A 21,009-nucleotide genomic window follows, 5' to 3' on the forward strand; every position below is an offset into this window, starting at 1 on the left:
CACACAAACTCTACATAGTCGGAGTGTTTCCATCTGAAGGGGAGGAGAGAATGAGGACATAGAGGCATTTACATTCAAGTACAGCCACAAAGCCGGATGAGCAAACAGCTGAGCTCCATCAAAAGCAAACGTATTCAGCATTTGTCTGGCAAACCAAGACTGATTTTCAACTTGGGTGGACCTCTCTGTTGTCTGTGTTCATCTCTGAAGCTCCAAGTTGAGTAACACTGATTTTTTGCACGTGAATGCTATGAATGGAACACATAGTGGTCTTTGTATTGATCAACAAGTTTTGACCGTTTAAGGAGAGCTCTTCAAGGAATTATACTGGGTATGTATTACACAGCTGATTTCTTCAGCATGTCAAGTGCCTTGTCTTGGACTAGGCAAAGAAACAACTAACTAGAGTTGTGTGATTGTCCATCGCAACATTTACTTTGTATCGGGAATGCTAGTGGTTTATTTCAATACGGGTGTTTTTGCAAAGTTTTCAGCCGGACAATTCATTGGCTCATAAAGTTGTGTTAATGTTTTAATGAGAAGGTTATGGGAATTTTGTTTTGACTTTTGTCACGTTTTTGCCCTACAATCCTGATTTACTCATTGGAACAGTTGCTCTTTACCTTTAGTGCATATGGTTTGAAAGTGAAAGTCACCAAATATTAAACAATATGGTTTGCCGATTACGTTTTTGGTCCCATCTCTCTCAAAAGTAACTTACAATCATATTCAGAGCTAGAGAGGCCCAGAAACAGAAAGAACCTGTTTGATACCTATTTCAGACAACTGTGGCTGGTCCATTTATATGTTGTTAAACTTCCTTATATGGAAATGTTCACACCCACTTTCTCTTGGTCATCATATTGATTACCAAGTGTTGTGAACACAAATGACAGATGGCCCCTACCCCGGTATTAAATTGTGTAATTTGTCAAATTGTCAGTGCGAAAGCAGTTACCTCTCAAAAATTGTGGAAAAATCAACAGGTTCCAGCACCCTCATGCAGGTAGTTAAAATATACTAAAGTATATCCACAGGGTACACGGGCTTGTTGTTTATTTGTGTCTGTTTGTTTGTGTGTATGTTTGTGTTTGTTTATTTGTTATTTTTAATAAAATAAAAGCGAAAAGCTGTTTTGTTAATATTTGTCAATAAAGAGCAGTTTATTTGTTTGTTTGTTTATTTATTTGTTTGTTTGTTGATACGTATTTCCGATGGTTAGGGTTAGGGTTAGGCTTAGGTTAAGTTAGGGTTAGGGTTAGGGTTAGGGTTAGGCTTATGTTAGGGTTAGGGTTAGGCTTAGGCTTATTCACTCCCTCTATATATTGAGTATAGAGGGAGTGAATAAGCCTAACCCTAACCCTAACCCTAACTTAAGCCTAACCCTAACCCTAACCCTAACCCTAACTTAAGCCTAACCCTAACCCTAACCATCGGAAATACGTATCAACAAACAAACAAACAAACAAATAAATAAATAAACAAACAAATAAACAAATAAACTGCTCTTTATTGACAAGTATTACAAAACAGCTTTTCGCTGTTATTTTATTAAAAATAACAAATAAACAAACACAAACATACACACAAACAAACAAACACAAATAAACAACAAGCCCGTGTACCCTGTAGTATATCATTTAATGTGTTGGGTATGCATGTATTGTTATCAGTGTTTCGCTAAGGTTTTGGAAGATGGGTAAATGTTGTGAGAACCCTGGTATCATTGCAGTCGTCTTAAATTTTATTGATATTATGAGGGAACCCTGGTAACATAACTTGGTAACCTTGTAACAATTTAACTGGGTACCAGTCATACCAAAAACACTGTATGTCTGTATCATCCATATCAGTTTACAGAGTAGATGGTTTTTGTCCACTTTTTCTACCCTGTTGCTGGGAGGCTACAGGAAACATCTATCAATATATTTTTCTGTCAGGAAAATGAGAGAAATCACATCCCAGCATTGAGTTAGTACGCACTTCAGGCATAGATATTCCAACCTTCAAAGTTTTGCAATACTGGTCTATCCATGTGTGGACTTATTTTGAAGCTCATGGAGTAAGTCAAGTTTTCTTAATTCTGATTTTTGTGAAAATCAGTGTAAAAATTGTAAGGACGGTGGCCATTCTGAATTTCAGGTGTCAGAAACTGTTCAGTAATTTTGTTTTCCCTATTACAAAAATTTGGAGGTTGTTGGTGTTGAAACAGAATGGCTTACTGTTTCTTTCAATAAAGTTTGAACCGAAGTCTTTAAAGTCTTTCAGTTTTGATAGGCATACTACCATTAAAGTGCATTTAGTGTTTCGGATCAAAAGTTTTTGTTGAATTTTGTGAAAGGGTGGCCTTGAGGTGCATTTAAACCATTGAGTCTATATTTCCACCAAGTTCTGGATCCCTCCCTCTAGGTAAATACCAAATGACAATGCAAACATCTGCCAGGTATGTCATTCTAGTGCTGTACTTTCAAACATCGTCTTTCTCCCCTAGTCCTCGATGTACACTGCCAAAGACCAGAGGGAGGCCCTCCTTGCAGTAATATAACACCACCGTTATTTTGTGCAAAAAAAAATCAACATCTGATTCAACACCACAATATTTAATTGTAATGTCATCATGACTTCTGCAAGCACTTTATCTTTCTCTATTGATACATAAAAGCAGCCTAAAAGATTTAAAAAAAAAAAAAGAAGTTTGCGGAATTGCAAAAGGTAATGATCAGGTGCCTTATTTGTTGTGTGTGGTCTTCATAACCACTTTATGTCAGCGTTATAAATAGTTCTTTGCAATGTCCTGAACAAAAGAAAGCAGTCAAAGTATCTTTATAACGCCATGAATGAGGATCTAGCAGACAAGATGATCAATATTAACACTTGTTCAACCATTTCAGACTTTGTAGTTGAATGTAATTCAGAAAAAAATCAATCAGTTAGAATGACTGTCAAAACATACTTGAGGATTGTTAAAGGCTTCTCAATGGTCTGTAACTTTACCACAGTTTATTCTTGAGTCCTTCCTCATGACACAGAGAAAGCACATAATTTCCACAGCATTTTACTATAATAAGAGACTTAGACAATATTTTAATGATTTGTGACTTTGCTTTGCAAAAATTCTTTAACTTTACGTAAACTTCACTTTGAACTGTAATTTGAATCAAATGAATATTAGACTGTGATGTGATAGACATTTGGTCTCACTGTAGTCCAGGATCCCGTCTCAAGCAATATTAATGATCTGGTTCCTGCAAACACGGTCCCTCCACAAACGGTCAAGAAACGCTTTTGTTCAAAGGTGCTAATCACCACACAGTTGCAACAGTCCGCGTTGCGGTGGACGCAGGAAGCGAATGACGTCATAGGCAAGTTAGCGTCTTGTTTCAGTGGCGTCTTGTGACACGGTCCCGCTCCGGTATCCTACGATTTTCAGTCAATCAAGCTACTTTATTTTCATCTTTCTGCACTGTTTCGCATGTATTTGAAGACTGGTGAGAAGATGAGTGAAACAGTTTCGTAAAGATCTAGGTCACTATCGAGAAATCTTGGATGATATTTTATGGCTGAGTTCAGCCATGAGGTGATCTTGACCGACGCCATGCATTTCGGAAACACTGTGAATTTTACTCCCCCGTTTGTTTTTTCACCTTTCATCAAAAAAGTAAGTCATGCACCTCCTAACAAGGCAAAGACTTCGAAAAAATAGGGAATCGTGTTGTGTTGTTATTTTGAAACCTAATTCGACAAGAAAACTAGTCTTTTTTGTCGCGTTTATATTTTCAACTGAAAACAAAATGGCGTCGCTTGGGATCGACGAGTCGTATCTGCATTACATGGGAAAATCCTAAAATGTCTTCCTTAACTCCCTTTTGATATCGATTTAACATAATAATTCCTCAATTCCAAACTTTGAGAGTTCGATTTGAAATTTTTAATCGTTTTCAACAAAATTCAATGCACGAAATCAAGGAACTCTTACAATGACCTTGTTTTTGCAAGGTGCTCCCGTCGACCGTGCGTCGACCCATTGAGAGTTGGCGTTATGGTAATAGTGCAACGTTTTTCGCCCCTTTTTTTCTCCTTTATCGATCGTTCAGAGGTGTCAAGTGCGTCCCTACCGATCGTTCAGTCTTCTCAAAAGTAGGCAATCAGGTTCATCACGGAATCTGTTCTTTCTTAAAGACACAAGTTACTGCCGAACCCAATGTTTTGATTTTGTCGACCTTTCGAATTCTCAGACCGCCAAATTTAGAGAATCTAGAAACCCTACAAGTGTCGCGACATTTTGGTGACATGACCTCCCCAAGCCTAGGTGCCAGACTCTCTGCCATTGATTTTTCTGATTGAGGATCAAGTGAGATACAAATCATGTCGTGTATGGGTTTTCATATGTTACCCACGAGAGACCGTGGTCAGCCCATCGATGGATAATACAAACTGATTGTATCGGTTGCTACACTGTGGACATTGGAAGACCACGCAAGGCTTGGGTTTCGCAGCAGTACGTGTCGACGCAGGATTTTTATCTTCCAAAATAAAGTCCCAATCAACATGGGAGTTGTCAAAATTGACGAAATCGTCTCCGAACTTGTACATAGTTCACGCTGCGTGACTCCACGGCAGGCAGCCAGATGTAAACAAACTTTGGCCTTTAGACGCATGCGCAGACAATAATCAGAATGCATTCTTGGAGAATTAAGTTTCTGCTTACGATAATTTTATGCACGTAACTGTTTACACCTCCCGCCGCACGCGTGATAATCCGGGATTATCCCCATCAGTAAAATCAACAGAAAGCCCAATCGAAACCCGGACTATAACAAAAGAAACTTGTGGCGTTTCTTGACCGTTTTGTGGAGGGACCGTGCTGCAAACCATCTGTAAATGACGTCTTTAACTTTTCTCACAAAATAAATTGTCATGACCAAGAATTTCCTGTTAGGCAATAGGAATTTGCTACATTGGAAAGCAAGAAATTGGCCATCTGAAATGCCATGTAAAACCTAAACTGAAAAACTATTGGCAGTATTGTAATCAACCCAGAGCAGTCACTAATGACTCCAAATGTGACCTGCTAAATATTTCTGAGTGTTTCAGTTTGCCGAGAAGCTATCAATTTACATAGTGTCTCTATGGTGCGTGTCATGATGAATTGGAGTACTGTACTATGTGTCTGTACATTGCCCCGGGCAAAAAACTGTAATTTACTTTCAAAAACTCTAATTTGCCTGGGAAATTACATCAAAGTGTTTCCAAAGTGTGGTTACCTTGTTGGCTTGACCTGCTTTTACTAGGGCGGTGGAAAGCCAGTGCAAAGCGATGTGCAGTGCTCTCTTCATCGCTACATGGATAATGTTTAAGTCTACTGTTGTCCTTGTTTTGACTCTAATGATGTAGTTTACAGAAAGAGATACCTTTCTCTAGTTGTTAGAGAGTTGTTTTCTTTCATATCATCTCTGAGTACAGGAAGAACCACAGACAAAGAAGTCAATGAAACGTAATAATACAATTACACTTTCTGGTGCATGGTTGCATGAGTTCAAAATACCAACTTCCATTGGAAGGAGACTCAGGTGTGCTCACTCGGATAATGATGTCACTGTCATTGAGTCTTGATGGCACGTTGGCTTTCCTTATAAATATATTCCATTCATAAAATCATCAGTTTAAATATTTGCCATAATATTTATTAAACTTAAATGCTGAGTTTGTCCATCCTAGTATAATATACTGATATATTTTTCCACAATTTATGCATATCTGCATTGATTTATGTGAAATTTGACCCGGAAGGCAGCTCAAGATTGTTTATCTGCAGGTTGCCTGTCTCCAGGGCAAGTCTGGGAAAATAATGAGAGAATACCGAGTATTTTTCCAATTGTTCTGAGAGGGCATTAAAACAGGGCTACTGAGTTGTGGGTGTGTGTAGCTCCAGGTCTGAGGACAGGATAATGACTTTAAAGGTTTATGTTTCATGCGAGCTTGATTGGGTTTAAGGCTCAATCTTTAATAACACAGACAGTCTGTCGCCGATACATGAAATCTTCCATGTAATGATAGTGAGCCATTGTTTCCTGGCAGTTTGCACACAGAAATTGTTCAGTGGGACTCCATCTATCGCATATTGACTGTCAGAAGTTAATTGGTATCACAAATCCATGATTGTCACAATTCAGTGCCTGACTCATATGTTTAGCGATAGCCTCACAAAGCCATACCTCAAACTCCATGTAGATTGCATATAAACCAAATGAAAGGCCAGTGGATTTGAACTTACCAGTAAATGGGACAAGATAACAGAAGATGGTACAGGATGTGCCCATTGTTGGTCAATTTTATCTGTACTGTAATTGAAGCCATTTGCAGATCTATCTGTTGGACCCTAGATGCATCAGACAAGTTTGCAGGTCCAGGGTTGCGTGTGTTATATGATTTGTCAGTCAACAGTTATCAGAGAATCAGACAGAACATCCCCTGTGATGTTTATACTTTGTAATGAAGAGCTAGCTAGCTTGATGGACCATGAATATATTGTCAATTTTTACTTTGAGGTCAACTCAAAAATATTTGTTTCCAGTCCAGTCATATTATCATTAATTTTGAAATTTTTGCAGAAACTCAATCACCATATTTTAGATGTGCAAAATTCAAGTTAGGGACTAACTCATAATCCATTCATGCCTCTTTGGGGCTGAAAACAGTTACCTATAATTAATTTATAAAATGGCTTAATGCTGTATGAGTATTTTCATCATCAATTGATCAGTTCATTTATTTTGGTGTAAAGATGAAATTATTACCCCTCTTCACTGTGGAAAGTGTAAATATATAATTGACTTAGTTACTGAAATACCTATGTAATATAGGTTTTTCTGTTTTGATGAATTTTTGATGTCTGTATAAATATGACAATGCTATAATTATTGTATTATGATTATCATTTCCTCATAAATAGATGTAACATTTCTGTATAACTATCCTTATTTTCTCAGCAGATGGCTTTATCAAAAGATTCAGGAAAAAATATCTAATTTGATAAGTGTTTTACAAATTAAAGATTTGTTTTTAAATTTGTACAGAATGCCAATCAGTTTTGTTGTTGCAAGCGTGCAAAGCGTTCATGCCAGGGCACTGACCAGTGGAATGTAAAATAGCCATTTAAGAGGGCAGCATTACTCACTGATTTCAGTATGGCTGTGTGTACATTTACCTGTCAGCAAGATAACTGTATAGGCCTTTCAGTCTCTTGTATGAGCAAGGCAGCAGTGTGAATATCTGAATACTATAGGTTTGTTCTTTCAGAAGGAATGAACTACCTGTAGTACAGGTGTGTGCAGGTACATGGTCAAGTGGCCCTTTTGTATGGTTTTATATGTCTGGTGTGACACCTGTTACTGTCCTATGTAGGGGATGTCTATCAACCCTGAAAAGAATGACATTGAGTTGGGTGATGTATGTGTGTTGCTACCATTTGTGCTATCCAAGACAAACAAGTGAAAAGATTTGTTGAATTATGCTTAGAGTAAGCAGTGAATCTTGCAGCTTGGCCAGTATTGTGCATCTCCAAATACTCATTTTCAGAGTAAAGCCATGTGTATTGCTCATTCAGATCCAAACTGACCTGATGTTAGAAAATAGTCTTTCAGAAATACCAGAATTTATACAGATTATATTATTTTTAGTCATACCCTTGAAGAGATTACAATTGAAAAAGTCTGGACATTGTAATTGATATTTGTAGAATGGTTGGTGCATGTAGGACTATGATTAGAAAGTATGCTCCATTAACTTGCTTGTCCCATATTGACCAAGGTGTAATGCCACCATACAGCACACCTTGATTTCAATGTGGGTCACTGAAATGTAATGAAGAGTGACAACTGAACTTTAACCAAGTGCCTTTGACAAGGATTGTAGTCTGAAGTTATCAAAATGTAGGCTCAAGTTGCAGAAAATTAATTTGAACATCTCTCAGATTGTGGATGTATTATTTCAAACTGTTCAAGGGTATTCCATCTTCCATCATGCATGACTTCCCATGCATCTGACATTGAGTTTGAGATTTGGTCATGAAAGGACTTCAGAGTATTTAGCTCAAGAACATATATGTGCTGGGATTTCAGAATGTCAATGTCTTTGATGCTTCATGAAACACCAGAATGTCATGAAGGTTGAATGTGATCATTGTAGTTGAAATTGCGATATTTATAACTTTGTTCATGATGATGGTGTGCTGATTATGGTGGTGATGAGTAGGAATGATATGGGTGTGAGGCTGTTGATGGTGAAGATGAAGATGATAACAATGCTTGTAATGCAGAAGATGATGATGAAGATAATGGTGATTGATGATAATGCTGATGATATGATGATGATAAAAAATGAAAATGATGATAGTGGTGATGATGCTAATGATAATGGTGATGACAGTGATTGTGTCAATGATGATGATGATGATGATGATGATGATGATGATGATGTTGGTGGTCATGGCGATAATGATGATGCAGCTTGTTGAAGAAAAAGGAGGATTTAGAGTCATCAGAAACGATGAAAACATACTCATGCTTCAAAAGTATGCCTGGCATGTGCTTTCCCATTCTTGCATCCAGTACGAAATGTTTTAATCGCATGTCATAGATACAATTCATCCAGGGTTGTTAGTACACGTGTAAAAATTGCATAACAACAGCTGAACATATCATGTAACTCTGATTACACCAAATATTACTGATGCCGCTCTCCAGCTATTACAGACACTGTATGTAAGAATTCCTTCGCAGGTTAAATCTGTGCCCCATCCACTCCGGAAATGAGTCAACCCAGCCCCCCAAGACAATAGGGACATACCAAATACATGAGAATATGGGGATGAAGGCTTGGATCTGAGCCCATACACTAGCTATATAATGAGTATTAATTACCCAGCCTTCACAGACATAACAGTCGTATATATTTTCTTATCTGTAATACTACTCGTGTTATGTTGGCGGGGGAGTTCGGCCATGGAACTAAAAATGGAAAGTTATTAATGTTGGAATTTTGGCCTCATGAGTGCATCACCGGGAGAATGTATGTGTAAAGATCTAGGCAGTTTTGTCACTCTGTAAGTAAAAATTACCTTGTTTTAAAGCTAGTGTATAAAAATTTGACATTTTTCCTGCAATTTAAACAATCCTTAGTATTAGTTTTGAGTTAATGAAGGTCGTATCGGCTATATTTCACATGGAAAAGTAGAAAAAAGTACTCACAAATGTTTGCTGTGTTTTGCAACTTCCCCTGTCTGCCTCTTGCAGTCATTTGAGAGAGAATGCAGATGTTGCTGTATGTTAGATGCAAAACAATATTCAAGGAGATGTTTTCCGATTTCTGCTCAATTTATCAGGTTGTTCCACTCCATTGAATACACAATTCATGCTGCGTTCTGTGAGAGTTTGTTAACATAAACTCGAACTCACAGATTGGAGAGCACATGTTTTGGTTTGAAACTTTCTGAGTCAGTCAGTCAGTTAGTCAGTCTGTCATGTCGTTATAGCTACTGATTCCAGCCACTTTTTGCTCCATTTTTCACATGAAAATTTCTGTATAAACCAGGGAAAATTACTTTTTTCTGCTAATAAATGATGTTATTCAAAGGAACATCATTGAAACAGAAAGCTACGAAATTACATGTAATGAGATACATGTTTAATTTTGATAATAAAAGAGTGAAAGTTTTGCAGAGCATTCAAAATGTTAAATGCAAATTTTAAATTCTGAATAAAATGAAATTGTGTCAGTTGGCTGTATGTCAAGAAAGGTGTATCCCTTTTACCACTGGGTCTCATTGGAAGAAAAATACCCTCCAGGAAAAGTGATTCATAGGCGATTTATATAAATACACAAACAGGAAGTGGGTTTTAACATCTTTCCAAATCTCTGTGTACAGTGTTCAGAGATTTATAGAGGAAGCATAGGTGGTTGTGTAAGGTGTATTTTTTTATGGGTTGAAGATTTTGCTCTGCAAATTGACAATATAGTTGACTGCAGGGTTTAAATATTTGTGTGGGTCAGTGAACGGCCAGCATGCAGTATGTGTCTGTATAGTTTCTGATCAGAGGCTTCAATGATGAGAAGTCTGCATCTTATTAATGTTCTCGCAATGCTGCTGTTGCTGATTCTAAATCAATGTGACAGATTCCTTTTGGAATAATTTGCAAAGCTGTTGGATTTGTAGCAGTATTATCATCTTTGATTCATGTACAGATTTTAGGGAAAGTGTCTGGGATGGAAGTCTTACAACAATGTTTGTGATTCTGGTTTACAAGAACACCTGATAAATATCAGTGTAGATGAAGAAATTGAGTTTTTGAGTACAGGCTTTTCTGGCTAGATGTATCGTTCCTTGTTTTCATTAATAATATAATTAAAGCACAACCAAGGTCCCTGAAAAAGTCACAAAATCTGCATTTGATATAAAAATGACGTTTGCTCTCTTCAGCTGTTTACATTCTCCTTGGTTAATCCTCTTAGGATTTATAATACACCAATTGTAAAGATTGCCTTTTTACTGTCCTCAGGTAATTCAACAGACAATAGCCACATATGACCTACAGACATACTGTTTATGCAACTTCCTGTCGCGAAAACAACAGATATTTTGGACAAATAATATCACCTTCAATGTTCTAATCCAGAACACAAATACAAGGAATATTGTTGTTGATATCGTGAAGGGGCTTGTGTCTTTGTGAAAGTTTTGAAGGCATGCAGCTGCCTTGCTATGACGATGGGTGGGAAAAATTCCATCGTATGCAACACCTCTGAATGAAAAAGATACAATAGAAGTAGGAATCACTCTTATGGATGTTCACGGCATCAGTGTCATACGAACAAAACCAAGTATTCCAATATCAAAGGGAGTATTCTTTTCTGAATTACGATTCTACTCCTCCTCCATTTCCAAAGCGAATGTTCTGTATATGATCTTTTGTGCATCATTTGTGGGATAGAGGTCAGAGGTCAATTTGGATGGCTGGGTCTCCCTCGTATTGTGTGTGCTTGTCGGTGTTTGCCAATCTAACCATGTGGAATGGATGGCACAGGCAAATCAAAGGCAAGGATGGTTTGATATTGCTTGCCTTTAATTTAAATTTAGTTTGAATTGAAGTTGAATTGGCATAAAACATGCGTTTGTACAAGGTTCAAAGTGACGCTCGTTGACAAATCCAAACAGAATCTGTTCGTTTTTTGCAGTGATGATATCAAGTTTGTTGGAAAATTATGGGACATACAGGATGTATGTACGCAGAGAAAATAGAGTAAAAGATTTTTGAGTCGTGTTGAAAATCTTCAAATTTGTATTTTTGAGTTGTGTTGAAATTTTCAAATTTGTATTTTACCGGTAATAGTATCATATATTAACTCTAAGATTCATCTAATCATATGATGCATTCTACAGACATTTATGATAAGTTGATGTGCAAAGCTAGTCTCTTCAAAGCTGCAGACTTATTTGTGAATTATGTAAACTAAAAAGAGCTTGAAATTCATAAATCAGGGATTGAGATTTTTTCCTTGAAAATGTCAACCTGAGTACAACTGGTTCTATGTCTTCGTACTCCAACCTAGTATGGCACGTGAGAAACTGTAAACTGATCAGGCAGCATATTGAAACCATCATAATACTTGCATTGAAAATTGATGTCCCTTCGGAAGACACGGATGTTGTATTCCTGCTCTGAAAAACAACAAAAATAAACAAACTTCCCCGTCTAATGTCTAATGCAAGGGAAAAGAAGGATCGAATGGACACAGTATAAAGTGGTCCGATTCTGTTAGCTATAAATTGTGTCGGAAATGGTGATGGAAGATCCATATGTTCCTTTGTGGAGAACTTTAGCGTATTGTACATACATGTACATAGTAAACTATGCTGTAGTTGTTGTTTTCACTTTAGTCCAGCCCACCCAAGTATTGTCAGCTATACACAAGTGTTTTTTTTCTCATTTCTCATTGTATCTGTGTAGTTCTCATGTCTGGATCATCTGCTTCAAATTTATCTATGGGATTATGGGTGATTATGGCTTTGCTATAATCATTGTTAACGTCTGGGAGGACACGGGGAGAAGGGTTTAGACCTTGACATATGTGGGTCACCATGCGCCACCTACTACCACTAGCTGGATGCACTTATGACGTAACCTATCTACCAACTGCCCCCTTCACCGTTATCTAAACAATTTGCGTCACCCTCTCCACGTCACTATCCATGCGCATATCAGTGTGAGCAAAGCTATAGCTCGTCCATTTCAACTTCTGCCACGCTCAAGTTCACACCACAAAATCCACCATGCCAAAAATGAAGAAGAGCAGGGGCCGCGCCCGAGCGGCCACCCGTACACCGACGAGGTCGAAGAGACGCCCAGCGCACCTCGACGAACAGCTACTCCAGCCAGTACCGATGGAAACCACACCAACCAACCCTGCCGGCGTCGTGCCGACTACAACCACAGCGGCAGCCGACCCAGGCATACCAGACCACGTCGCCAAACTAATAGAAACCAGCATTGCAAGCGCCATTGACTCAATCCGACGCGAACTACGGCAACCAACTACCAACACTACCCCACCGCCCGACCTGCAAGTCCAGCCAACTGATACAGCCGTTGGTGCACTATCACCCGCTTCAGTCATCGTCGCAGGACCGACGACGCTCACCGCTCCATCCTGCTCCGTGGTTACTCAAGTCCACCCAGGTAATCATCCCGCTAATCACGCTAATGGATATCAACCCGCCATTACAGCTGCCCCACCCGACTCGACCACCGCTGCTGGCGCTACGCACATCCGGGACTACCCTACCGATGGTGGCGCACCTCATAACACAATCCGGCAATATGGCTGCGCCCTACGTTCAACCCGTCCAGCGAGCTGGCCTCAACGCACCGCCATGGCGCCCACCTCCTAGAGCCGGGCCAACTGGCAAATCTCCTGCAGCAATACCCCCAGCCGACCTACTACTGCCATATGTCGACCAACCAACACTCAACGCCTTGGCTAACCTCGGTAAATTCATCGAACTTGGTGACTTGCATCCTGATGCCCTAGCTCCCAACTCAACCCAGGCTACCAAGACACAAGTAGCTTTCGATCCGGACAACCTCGGCGTCGCCACATTCACATCCAAGGTGAAGCGGAAAATTATCGACAACTTTGACACCTGGCTACAGTGCTTCCTCGTCTTTTTCTCATATCGAACATTCTACTACCCACATCTAGCGATCCCCATGGCCACCTACCTTCGTTTCCTCGCCTCCAAAGCTGCCGCCTACAAGCCGGAGGCCTGGCTCGCGTACGACAAATTCTTCCGCCTGAACGCTGCCCGCTACCCAGACAGGCCAACTGGAGCAAACCAAACCCAGACCTCAATTTCCAGCACTTCACAACCAGCCACACCTCCTGCGTCCTTCCTGCTTCGCCTGTGGCCAACATGGTCATTTGAAGACTGACTGCCCAAACCCACGCAGCAGCGACAGCAACCCACTCTACTGGGAGAACCCAGCGAACAAGAAACAGTATGACCAACCTCAGGTATGTCGATCTTTCAACCGAGGCTCATGCAAGACCCCCTGCCACTATGGCAGGCTACACAAGTGCTCTGTGTGTAACGCGACCGACCATAATGCTCTGCACCACCACCAAAGCAACTATCAAGAGACCCCTCAGCCCTTCCAAGGAGCGACCAGCCACACAGTGACAATCGCAATGCTACAGCCGACAACGCCAATCAACCTCACTAAACTCAGCTGGCCTGCACGACCCGTACTAGTCGCCGGTTTAATTTGGGGGGCATAGCTTCTGCAGTGACGCCGCCACAACCACTGCAGAAGCCAGCTACCTAACTGGCTCACAAAGACACTGGGCAGATGGAGGAGCGACGCGTACCGATCTACATCAAGACACCACGGGAGACCCTCTACGTAACACTCGTACTAAGGTACTCGTGGCTGGCTAACATTTGACACAGGACTCTGTTCTCGCTGGACAATTCCAACGATGGAATGGCCCTACACGAACTATAGAGACATGAAACACTAAGAACAATGAACATATACTATGAGACAATTCCCAGTGGCGCATGGTCACCAGGGGGGAGGGGGGAGGGGGGGCGGGGGGGGGGGGGCTGTGTTACTGCCGCACCGCAGTCATACATGCCCGCGGTTTGGCCAAAATTTGGGGGGTACTGTCATGGGTCTGCTGCGGGCGGCCGGTAACACGTTGCCCGATGCACGGTAGCCAGAGCCCGGTACCGCCATTCAGGCCGCTATGACGCCTCGTCGCCCCTGCCATGGCAGTGCATGCATAACCCCGGATTTCAGCCAAACACTTGTCTCCGTGTCATTCCTTTGCGTTAATGGTGATTATGGCTTTGCTATAATCATTGTTAACGTCTGGGAGGACACGGGGAGAAGGGTTTAGACCTTGACATATGTGGGGTCACCATGCGCCACCTACTACCACTAGCTGGATGCACTTATGATGTAACCTATCTACCAACTGCCCCCTTCACCGTTATCTAAACAATTTGCGTCACCCTCTCCACGTCACTATCCATGCGCATATCAGTGTGAGCAAAGCTATAGCTCGTCCATTTCAACTTCTGCCACGCTCAAGTTCACACCACAAAATCCCGCCCACCCTCCGCAAAAGAAAAAATAAATAAATAAATAAATAAAGCCTCGCTGCAGGCTAGCAGCTCACAATAAAAGATATTGTACGTCTTTATACTGCTTACTTTATACAATAAAGTTCCAGGGGGGTACTGTCATGGGTCTGCTGCGGGCGGCCGGTAACACGTTGCCCGATGCACGGTAGCCAGAGCCCGGTACCGCCATTCAGGCCGCTATGACGCCTCGTCGCCCCTGCCATGGCAGTGCATGCATAACGCCGGATTTCAGCCAAACACTTGTCTCCGTGTCATTCCTTTGCGTTAAATACTAAAATAAGTTTGCTATCTCATACAGTCACAATGACTAAAAATGCCATTTTAGCTCTAATATAGTGCCAATAAAAGCTTTTTTCAAAGTGATATTTCAAATGAAATTATTGAAAAAACAACAGCAAAGGTACAGTCATTTCATACTTGCAATCAATTCATACTGAAAGATGTATAAAGTATACATGTTATGCTTTGAGGCACATAACAAGGACATATATTTTTTTTAGCAATTGTACACAGTACATATGAACCCCATATATAGTTTGATCGATGTCATGCACTGAATTAACTCTTTCACGAAGTATGTTATGTTATGTTGTTGCGCAGGTTCGAAGCACCTGTCATTGTGATCATGCGACCCGCTTGCCCTTTTAACAAACCTCTGCCCAACCTTGAAGATCATTCTACTTTGGGCACGGTGACTGAATATCCCATTAGCCAAGCATACAGGGCAACAATCAAATGCACGAGTGGCTCTACAATTAGTGGTGCATTGTGCCAGCCAGCGATATTATCGCTCCCATTTTCTACTGTAAGAATCGGTGGGAGCTCTTCATCCATCAATGTTTATGGACTTTGAAGGAACTGTACAATAGACAGGGGGAGTGGATGCACAGGAATTGTAATCGAAGGACATTAATTCAATTAGAGATCAAAAACAGAAAAAGAAGCTATAATGTTAGAGTTCTTTAGTAAGCCAAGCATATTGATTTCCAATTAAATCTGGCACACATACATCACACACACCAAAAAGAAACTTTCCACCAAAATCCGGAATTTTACAATAAACAAATCAAACTGGACATCATCACATCTGTCCTGTGACCTTGTTTAGTGGAGTCTAGGGATCAAGCTATGAATAGGGACCTTGTTCTTGTAGCTGGAGGTTTATACATGTAACGACTGTTCCCAAATTTGTGAATTGTCTGCGTTGTTTCACAGAGCGGACATCTTTTTTGAGGCTGTAATGACAGGGTGGGTAACAGGCCCATTACGCTTGTCAGCGTTAGTTTTCGGTTCTTTTGAGCCTGATTGGTTCAGAAACAACCCCCACATAGGTATAAAAAGGCAGGAGTCATCAACACTGGCGTTTATAGACCACCTTGTCGATTTGAGAGAAATGCGGGCCAGTGTGGATAACTGAAGTACCAATGTTGTCTAGAACTGCTTAAGAAAAGAGGCCTTGCTTCAGCGTTGCAGAAGTACGTTCACTTTAAAATTTGTAATGGTAAGTGAAAATTATGCCACACTGTTTATTGGAGCTGTGTTTGATGATTGAAACTTTTTCAGATATGTTCAAGGAGTGAACTTGTGTCTAATAGAAGTTTAACATTTTGCTGACTCTCTGAATTCATAATTTTTTACTGATTAACAAAACTTTATAGTTTGAAGATTTGAGATTTACATTTGTCCTTTTTGGAGGCATTTGTAATGTTGAAACAATTGCTAATTGTTAACCATCATCAGGTTTCCAGTGTGTAAGAAAAAGATGTTTTGAAAAGAATGAAAACATTTTTGGAACCTCTATGAGTAATCTATCAAACGGTAATTGAACTTTCACATAAAGGTTTGCTTACAGGTTGAAACTGGTCCAAACATTGTTGTCGTCATGCTTGACTTTTTTAGTCCTCAGGCGATACTTTTGTGATCCACACGATGTTATCATTGCTCCCCTAGGAGCAGGCAGACAGACTAAGCCCCATTGTGGTCACTCATTTTAGGTTGCAGCATCCTTGCCTAAAAACCAACAGAACCTTCAGTGAACAAGGACAGCTGTCATCCCTAGTATTTGAGAGAAATTTTCAGCTATTCAAGGAACACAAAGAAATTTACTTCATTGATGATGGGCAGGGTCTGACTTAGCCCACACACCTACCGGTATAATGCTGGGAATCTATAACAATGATGTGAAATATATCTAACATGAAATAAATATTTTTCTTTGAACTTTTAAAACTTGTTGATAACATTCTTTGCATATGTACTCACAGTCCTTTCTGTATGATCAATTGTAAAACTTCATCTGGCATGAAGGAAACCCTGTTTTATTACCAGATGCTAGTTACCACCCATACAGGTGACCCATTGTGCAGAAAATTCATCTTATCCAATCTTGTTTAGCTTAATCTCCTATGTTTCCCTCTATCGGTGAAGACACAGTGTATCAAGTACAATGACATGCTCTGTTTCAATGGCTAGGGTTTATGTACATATGGTAGTCATAGTTGTTGGGAAAAATTCAAGTATAGGGATCATGTGTGTGTTTGGTGCACTTGAATGTAGTCCTGTGACTTTGATGGGATGGAAGTTGGGAAGGGAGGACGATTTCATACTGGTATCTATGGAACTTTATGGACTACTCCCTTGTGACCAATGTTGAATTATTGAGGTTGGCAAATATATCATACTGGTCTTAAAGGTTTACATGTATGCACCTGTTTTACAAATTCATGTACTGGTCTGACAAAGAAATATTACAAAATGAGCAAGTACAGACAACCTTGATGCAGGTCAACCCCAATTTTCCTCCAGAGACAAATTTTTTACAGTTATGTGTAAAGTGAGGTAACACACAGGTGTGAAGGACAGATGCATTGCCAGTGAAAAATTTTCAAACAAAAATTCACATAAGGTGAGCAGGACCTAACATACTGCTGGAAAGATGGGAGTGTTGATAGGAAAATTCACTTTTGAGTTTAGGTGGTTTCCTTTTCATAAAATACATGTTAAAAGTTTTCACATAGTGTTAGAGTCCTTTGTCATCTTGGGATGAAATATTCCTGTTCAAAGTGACAACATACATGTAGCTTAATGATTTCTGTGATTTTGATATATATCAAAATCTATTCATAAATAATAATTCTTAAGTTCAATAGATAATACCCAAACTTTTAATCCTGTGAACCTTACCTCTACTGTTTTATTATGTCATAATTATGTTCATGAATTGAAGGTTTCAACAAAACTTTCACACATCAACTGAAATCAAAGTAGACTGTTCTTTGTCAATATGATCGAGATAAGTACAGCCTCCAACAGAAAGGTAGTGATCACTGTCAGTTTGGGTCTACAGCTTGGTTGTACAGAACAGTAGCAACATCTGTAACCCTGACTTGGATTTGGCTGTTGTCTCAGTGTCCATCACATCATGGTGTAAGATGAGAGATCACTGTCGCCACTGTTCAACATCAATGATCAACCCAGCTTGTCTGAGGTAACTGAAACCAGCTTCTTTAAACATGATTCATAGTTTTGGTGTCAGTTCTGAGGGCAGTATCACATTGCCTACAACTACATTATAGAAACTGTTACATGTCTCTTCTAAGAAGTCAAATTCATTTTGCCATGATCATTATTTATTAATGTATTCCATGTTTAATCCATATCAGTTTCGGATTGCTTAAGATACTTCTAAGGCATAACCACTCCAGACTTAATAATGGAATTTTTCCCATGTCAGTATACATGTATATTAAAATTTACAATAAAATACTGAATTATTAATGAATAATCCACATGCAGCTCTCACCACAATTCCAAAAAGTATTCTATTTTAGAAATTCAGAGAAGGAACTTTATTGTATAAGTTAAGTATCCTGTCAACCCTTTCACCACCAAACTATGGTACATCCACAGTGTTTTCAATAGGACCGATGGATCCATTTACAAGAAAAGGGGATGAAAGGGTTGTCTATGTAGATATGTGGGTAATGTTCAAAGCTGAATGATATTTGTTGAAGGGAGTACTTGACAGTTTCCAGAATTGAAGAACAAGTGTTAGTCTCCTTACTTCAACCCACGTTGTTGACTCAGTGACCTACTTCCTTGTGAGACTAGATTGTTTTCTCAGCTTTCTGTCATGCCGATAATTACCATCAGTGATTGATGATGATAAGTGATGACATGTGCAGTATGGATTCCAGGTCAATGATGAGTCACTACTGTCAGTGTGAACTTGAAGATGTTGATTTGTTATCATCCATGGCCCTGTTCTCATCATCTTCTCACAGAATGATGGTAAAGACAAATAAACCATTGTCAGTGAAAGGGAGTATACCAGAGCTATAGTCAGTTTTCCCACAGAACTGTGTATAGAGAATTGATCAAAATACCGTTCAGGAGCCAAGTCTCCTCAGATCATTGAATTCGCTTACACAGTTAAGTCAATAGGCATATGAACACATGGTTTGTTTGCTTCAGCTGAACTTCATTGTTCGCTTGTCAAAATTTGAAAACAATTTACAGATTTTGCAATAGCCCCCAGTCAACTACAAGCTCTAAATGTGCTATGGTTTGTTGTGATTAAAGTTAGATTAGAACCATACATTTTATTATTGATTTGGATAGTTTGTGAAACGAGGTAACATCAACTCGCTAATATTACTCTGAACTTCTTTACAAAGAAAAGTTCAATTTTGTGATAGTCAGTATGTACATAAGATATGTCAGTATGTACATAAGATTTCACCAAATAATTTTGTTATCTCGATAACTGTCATTTCAATATAGTAAAGCAAGTCTAGAGAACTTTCAGTGTAAAGGAAAAACACAGTCTTCTTTTCACAGTGTTAATACTTATAACCTTTCAATGTCCAAGACAACATCTTTATGATAGTCAGAATAATTGAGTTCAGTAAATTTTATTTGTCACTTTGTCAAAAATAGACACTACAGTTGTTCCTACTAACATGGGCTTTGTATTATAGTAAATAGATCAAATGCAAGGTCATATACCGTAGCATCAGGCAATTACATTCAACTACATTTAAGACTTTGACTTTGAGCTGCAGACCCCTCAAGGAAACATCTAAGATAAACATTTCAAGCCTGTTTGGGATGATATCTTTCCCCAGAATCTGACAAGTAGCCATGATTTTGGTATTAGTAAAGGCCATTGAATTCCAAGTAGCCATGATTTTGGTATTAGTAAAGGCCATTGAATTCCAATGCATAGTAAATCCACATATTCTATGCTGTTCCACTTTCAGGCTGTACCTTTTATCAGGAGCTTAGATCATGTGATACCATTCCATGCTTGTGTAAAAGTGAAAACAACTTGTATTTGTTGAGAAAACATAACCTTGAAGGTGAAGGTATGATGTTGATGGTTCTGTGATCTGGATTTGTGTGCCAAACACTTGAGATTGACAGCAATGTAAGTTCAAGAGCATCGTTGACAAAGCCGGGTGTTGAAAGCATTTTTATGGTGGTTTACTTCCAGGCTTCTCTGTCAGTTCCATCGGTGCAAGTTGGTACTTGTGAGCGTTTCCTGTGTTCTGAAGTTAAACGAGAAGGGTCAGCTTCTCATGGTTTGCCATGTGCACAAATATTTGTTTTGAAAGGTGAGAAATGAATGCATTTTGGGTGTTCCCTTCAAAAGAAGATGGTTTTCGAAATTTGAAAAAAAAAAGATTGAAAGAAAGAAAGATTGAAAGAAAGAAAGAAAGAAAACAAAATAAGTTTAAGACTTAAGATTTTATAATGGCTTGAAATAATAGCTACACAGGTACAAGTTGAAGAAATTCAATAGCTATGTGAGGAAGATGGCATTTTTAATCGATTTCTATTGCATCTCTGGTGACTCCGCTGTTTTCAAATGTTATTCTATTTCCATTCAAACATATTGGTCCACTCTGTTCCCTGGGGCTATCACAGAGCGTGCACAATACACCAAATATGGTTACTGTTGACATTGCAATCGGAGTACTCAGAGCGTCGCCCAGTCTTGGGGGACATTCAGCTCTCCCCGCGGAGCTTTTGGCCAGTATTGTAATGTTTTGTGTGCGTGTCTCTTTTGGACCTCAGTTGATTTCTGTAGACTTTTCACAATTGATTGAGCGGCGTGTTCACCCATTCTGTGGTTAGGGGGATCTTGTATTGAATACCCATAGCACAGAATTCAATTCAGATGTTAGATGGAGAGAGGAAAGACATGTGGAAGACAATCTAGACTGGCTGTTGAAAAGTTATGTCCACTAAAGTTGTCAAAGGTACATTAACCTCCTCTACCTTTGCCCCGATGTCAGAAAAGC

At 39.5% G+C, this 21,009-nt stretch overlaps 1 protein-coding gene across 12 annotated transcripts in view; it reads left to right on the top strand.

Moving 5' to 3' along the window:
• LOC139120203 (leucine zipper putative tumor suppressor 2 homolog) overlaps positions 1 to 21,009 on the top strand; it is an 84,412-nt gene that overhangs the window by 36,128 nt on the left and 27,275 nt on the right. The window contains exon 1 of one of the 12 annotated variants that reach the window (XM_070684388.1): positions 170 to 331. The exons of 10 other annotated variants lie outside the window; for them this stretch is intronic. The gene's annotated coding sequence lies outside the window, so the exon portion shown is untranslated. Of the gene's footprint in view, positions 1 to 169; positions 332 to 8,969; positions 9,104 to 21,009 lie in introns of those variants that run through there. One more of the 12 variants, XM_070684382.1, reaches the window with a different exon arrangement.

Source organism: Ptychodera flava, chromosome 20 (assembly GCF_041260155.1).
Source record: "Ptychodera flava strain L36383 chromosome 20, AS_Pfla_20210202, whole genome shotgun sequence".
Classification (NCBI taxonomy): Eukaryota; Metazoa; Hemichordata; class Enteropneusta; family Ptychoderidae; genus Ptychodera; species Ptychodera flava.